Source organism: Lolium perenne, chromosome 3 (genome assembly GCF_019359855.2).
Source record: "Lolium perenne isolate Kyuss_39 chromosome 3, Kyuss_2.0, whole genome shotgun sequence".
In the NCBI taxonomy this organism is placed as follows: Eukaryota; Viridiplantae; Streptophyta; class Magnoliopsida; order Poales; family Poaceae; genus Lolium; species Lolium perenne.
Genome location: NC_067246.2, coordinates 50833792 through 50839650, shown reverse-complemented (window position 1 = coordinate 50839650; position 5859 = coordinate 50833792). Strand labels below are relative to the sequence as shown.

Sequence of the window (5859 nt, the reverse complement as noted above, 5' to 3'; positions counted from 1 at the left end):
AGCTGTCATCAAAATACTATGGTCCTTTCCGAGTGATGCAAAGAATTGGCAATGTGTCTTACAAGCTGCAGTTACCAGAAGGAACCCTGATACATGACGTGTTCCATGTGAATCAGCTCAAGAAACACCTGGGGCCAAAAGCAGTACCAAATCCAACTCTGCCATTACTAACTCCAGATGGCAAGGTAAAGTATGCACCATTGGCAGTTCTACAGTATCGGCAAATTCCACGGAGTGCTGGAGCGTACGACATTCCTGTTCCACAATGGCTGATCCATTGGGAGAACATGACACCTGAGGAAGCGACTTGGGAGGACGCCAAATTTATCCAAGCAACCTTTCCATCCTTCCAGCCTTGAAGTCTGGTCTCGCCCAGGGAGTATTGTCACAACCTGAAGACACTGGTGCATTTCCTGGCGTTGTCGACAACAGGTGAAGCAACGGTTCAGATCACTTCCCCTCCATCGGACGGCTCCAATTCATTCCCATTCGAACTGTCGCCTGTGACAAGTTTTGGCAGTTTGTAAGCACACTTTATTTTGAATCGCGGCTCCTCTGGGTACTCTATATAACCAGGGAGAGTGGGTGGCTGGGTGGCGCGATCAATGAAAAACCCTAATTCTTATCTCCTACTTTATCAAGTTCTTCCTTTTGCTGCATCTGCCTTTATATTTCCAGCAATTATCTCCCTTATTTATCTGTTGCTAGATACTTAGTAGTGAGTTCTTGCCATAGATCTGTGTTCCTCTTCCCAAATCATGGCCGGGTCCTGACAGCTAGCACGGTAGCTAGCTTCACATTATTTTCTTCTCTTAAGAATTTAGATAGCAAGCTCACGTCCGTGTTCCTGCTCAGACCGGTGGATCTGATCGGCTGTTTCAGTAAGGAAAGAGGTAGCAATTAATTGGTAAGGTTCTCAGAATTTTTTTGGCATGACCGCACACCTTTTTTGGACAACCAGATCACAACTCAAACAATATTCAGTAAAAGCGCACCACCACAACCCAACAGTTTCAGTCCAGAGTATTACAAGTAAGCCTGTTCATGGTTTGGTGTCAAACCGGCCAAACCAGCAGTCCAGCCCGCATTGGACCAGACATACGGCTCATACCGGGTTTACTGGTCTCGGGAGTGAAACCACGGACACAAAACTCTTGCCCAGCGAGCACCTCACACAGTTGTGGAGCATGGTGCGCTGGTGGCAGGCAACGTCATAGCACGAACCCGCATTGTAGTTCTTCGCTGTTGTGAACAAGATGCCGCTAAGTATGAACCGGTTCCAAACCATATACACCATCAAAGCAGCCCACACCAACCCCTGGTATTACCTCTTATTTGAACAGTTTAAACGAAACCAGCCCAATTTAAACTGCTCGGGACAGGCTGGTTTGATAAACCTTCAGAAATTGTTCTAACCCGGAAATGCCCAGGCTTAACTACAAGAATGATTTCACCCACAACAAATACAACCCAGACATCGCCGACTAGAACCCAACATTCCAGATTTCGAGTCGCAAATAACAGTCCACAACAAATACAACCCAATGATTCAAATTTTGGTTTTGCAAGGAAGAGGAGTTCAGCTTTGACTTCTTGTTCGTCCACCCTCCAGTAATGCATCGGACATCAGCATTCTATGCTCCCAGCATTGTAGAACTTGCAATTGAGAAACATCAAAAATAAGTACGGGAAAAGAATTTATGACAAGCGCAAGTTGAGTTCAAAGTAAACAAGATAGACGATAGTTCTATTCAATCCTCTACATAACATCCCCAACACATCATACACTGGAAATTGTGGTCAGTTGGTTCCCCAAGTTCAAGACAGTTACAATCAAGCCATTATGTCAGATAAGGAGAATAACATAACCAAATATCTAAATCAACCAAGAGGACTGATGGACTGATGTATGCCACAACACAATAATTCGTGTCACAACACAATAATTCGTGTCACAGCCCCTTATTTCCTCTTCCTTCATACACTTAATTAGTGTCTCACAACCGGATGCAATGTAGAGCATGCAAAAGCGAGCCATATCTATTCACTGTCATCTCATAGTTAATTATTCTGCCTAAAAACACATCTAAATGCAGAGTGAGCTTCTCTGTAAAAATTCTTTGTGTTGCTGTCATATATAGTCCACAAGAAAGAAAAAAGCAACCAAATTTGTCCAATTCCTGTAACCCATTGGATTGCTAGTACTCACTGAAGAACAATTACAGCACTACTTACTTTAGCCCTAGCATCTCTTCTACAGACACTTTTTTCAGAAGACAGCGAGGTACACTGGCTTATCTACTTGGGTGGAATGAACCTGCGAGATATAATCCACCCCACAGGGGTCGAGAACCAGGCCTGCTAAGAGACGGCATTGTGCTGACGCTAATGCCCAGTTAACTAGATGAGAAATAACTGGAGCACCAGCCAAAGAAAGATAGAAAGCAAACAACTTGCCACCTGTTGCCTGATAATGTAATATAACATTAGATTCTCAAGCTCAGCACACCGAAAACTGACATAAACCATTTGTTGTTCCACTTTGCCACCAACATTTTGCAACACAGGCCATCAATCACTTTTCTGACAAGGCAAATTGCAGAAGCAAGAAAACTCACCTACTATGACTTCAAGCGAGGCCTCTAATACATGATATCCTGGACTCCCGCTTCCTCCACCAGTGCAGCCTCAAATACGAGGTATTCGTCATATGTGCACTGCAGGAGTGAGCGCGAGAGGTTAGCATATGGCTATGAGAGTCACAGAAGATAGCTGCACAAGCACTTTCTATGAAATCACAAACCGAGGATTGAAATTTTGGTTTTGCAAACAAGAGGAGTTTCAGGTTTTAGTTCTTGCTCGTCCAGCCTCCAGTCATTCATCGGACGGCAGCCTCTTATGCTCCCAGCCTTGTAAAACTTGCTGTTGAGAAACATCAAAAATCAGTACATGAAAAGAATTTCTGACAAATGCAAGTTGAGTTCAAAGCAAGCAGGATAAATGCATGTTCTATTCAATCTTCTAAGCATATGTATCCATCATAGCACTCCCAACACATCATAAAGTGAAAATTGTGGTCAGCTAGTTCCCCAAGTTAAGACAGTTACAATCAACCCGTTATGTCAAATAAGCCAAATAACATAAGCAGCAATCTACATCAACCAAGAGGTAGCCTGAGTTTCTACCTAAATCATACCAGAATGATGTACACTGATGTGTGCCACAACACAACAATTAGTGTCACATACCCTTATTTCCTAGGTACATTTAATTAGTGTCTCACAACCTGATGCAAAGTAGAACATGCAAAAGTGAGTCATACCTATTCACTGTCATCTCAGTTAATTATTCTCCCTAAACACGCATCTAAATGCAGAGGTTAGCTTCTATGTAAAAACACATCTAAATGCTGCTGCTCTCATTGGATGCTACTAAATTTTGTAGTCCAAAAAAAAAGCAACCAAATTTTGTACAATTCCTGCAACCCATTGGATGCTACTACGTACTTAATGAAGAATAGTTACAACACTACTTACTTTAGCCCTAGCATCTCTTCTACACACACTTTTTTCAGAAGACAGCGAGATACACTGGCTTATCCACTTTGTGGAATAAACCAGCTAGATATAGTCCACCCAACAGGGGTCGAACCAGGTCCGCAAAGGGACACCATTGTGGTCACGCTAATTCCCAGTTCAACGGTGCGAATAGACTAATATAAAGGATTCACAAACTAGATGAGAAACAACTGGAGTAGCAGCAAAAGAAAGAAAACAAACAATTTGCCACATTGTTGCTTGATAGGTAACGAAGTAGTATAACATATAAGGTTCTCAGGCTCAGCGCACCGAGAGATGACATAACAATTTGCTTCATAAAACCAATAACACGAAATCATATGCATCTCATGTATTGACTGAGACCGAGAAACTGAATGCGAGGCACTAAGCATAATCACCTACTTCTGGCTTCAAGGACTGGTCGATGTGCACGAACTGGAATAGGACCCTAGTACATGATATCTTGGCCTCCCGCTTCCTCTGCCACTCCAGGCTCAAATACGAGGCATTCTTCATATCTGCACAGGAGTGAGCGCGAGAGGTTAGCTAGCTGATTAAATCTTACAAAAGCTTTCACGACTCATGAGTGACACTTGAGAAAAGAGAATAGGGAGGGATTGAGAGAGACCTTGGGAGCACCACCACCAGCGGAGCGGTCCATCACAACCACGACACCACCTGAGCAAAATGGAATCAGAGTGTGCATTAAAACGCAGTTCCAAGCACCCAAGCGGATTAATTCTGATATACTTTTAATTGAAAGAGTTTTCCCTATCTTCAAAAAGAGGACTTTCTTCTTATTTTAACCTTTCTATTTTTATATTAAGGATAGACTGACAAAGTTGGCCTAATTTATTAGTTTTCACTAACCCTAGATTCTTTCCCTTGATAAATAATAAATTCTATCCTCTCGAGCTCCAGCTCCATCGTGTACTATAATTACTTAAAAACAAACAACCCAGCGCAAATTTGGTTCGGGAGGAATAGAACAGACTATGTCGAGCCAAGAGCATTTTCATTACTATGGAAAATGATGGATAGCAAAATCCACAATTGATCTACAAAAGGAAATTCACTCCGTAAACCAGAGACTTAATATTTCTATCGAAAAAGTTAAAGAGCCTTATAGAGAGCCTAACATTCTTGCAGAATATATAGCTTTCCAATTAAAAAATAGAGTTTCATTCCGAAAGGCAATGAAAAAAGCCATGGAATTAACTAAAAAAGCCGATATAAAGGGAGTAAAAGTAAAAATAGCGGGTCATCTCGGAGGAAAAGTAAGTAGAATTATATTCAAAATAAAAGGGTTTTTCGTAAGAAAACGTGGATGAATACTTCCTCTTTTCTCGATTTTCCCTCGGATTTTTTGGCGGCATGGCCAAGCGGTAAGGCAGGGGACTGCAAATCCTTTATCCCCAGTTCAAATCTGGGTGCCGCCTCATCAATAAAATACTTAAGTTTAATAAAATACTTAGGTTTATAGTACTGATCGAACTCGATAAATTCGTACTCTGCATAAGTTCGGGGAAGATAGTAACTAGGCCTGCTGATACTGGGTTTTGAGAATCCATACCATAGTTCTATCCTCAAACTAGGGTTTGTTTTGGGGGTAGTGGCCAAAATGGTTACCAATAGGGATATTGGTTTGATTTGAGAATTGAAAACGACGAGGCTAAGATCCCAAAAATCTAATTTAATTAACTTCATTTCCTTAATCTCAATCTGAATTCGCGCGGCAAAAATGATGATACTAGGGAAATCGGAATGCCCCCCGAAAGGGGAGGGGCATCGCCGAATCTAACTTCCTGGTTTAGATAGTGTATGAATAGGCCTGACTAAATCCTTGTATGGCTTCCTCTAGTTCTCTATAAAAAGAAATATGACCAAGAGTGGTTCGAATGTATATAGAACGAATTTCTTTTTTTCTATTTCCCACTATTAGATAGTGGGCATTGATGGCGTGTATTTCACATGTTCGTTGGGCAACCCCAAGAGGAAGGTATGATGCGCACAGCAGCAAGTTTTCCCTCAGAAAGAAACCAAGGTTTATCGAACCAGGAGGAGCCAAGAAGCACGTTGAAGGTTGATGGCGGCGAGATGTAGTGCGGCGCAACACCAGGGATTCCGGCGCCAACGTGGAACCTGCACAACACAACCAAAGTACTTTGCCCCAACGAAACAGTGAGGTTGTCAATCTTACCGGCTTGCTGTAACAAAGAGTTAACCGTATTGTGTGGAAGATGATTGTTTGCAGAAAACAGTAAAATAGTATTGCAGTAGATTGTATTTCAGTAAAGAG

At 42.0% G+C, this 5859-nt stretch overlaps 1 non-coding gene across 1 annotated transcript; it reads left to right on the top strand.

Moving 5' to 3' along the window:
• The first annotated feature begins 4928 nt into the window (after positions 1-4928).
• TRNAC-GCA (transfer RNA cysteine (anticodon GCA)) lies at positions 4929-4999 on the top strand. Its single transcript has one exon. It is a non-coding gene; the product is annotated as a tRNA-Cys (tRNA).
• Positions 5000-5859: the final 860 nt, after the last annotated feature.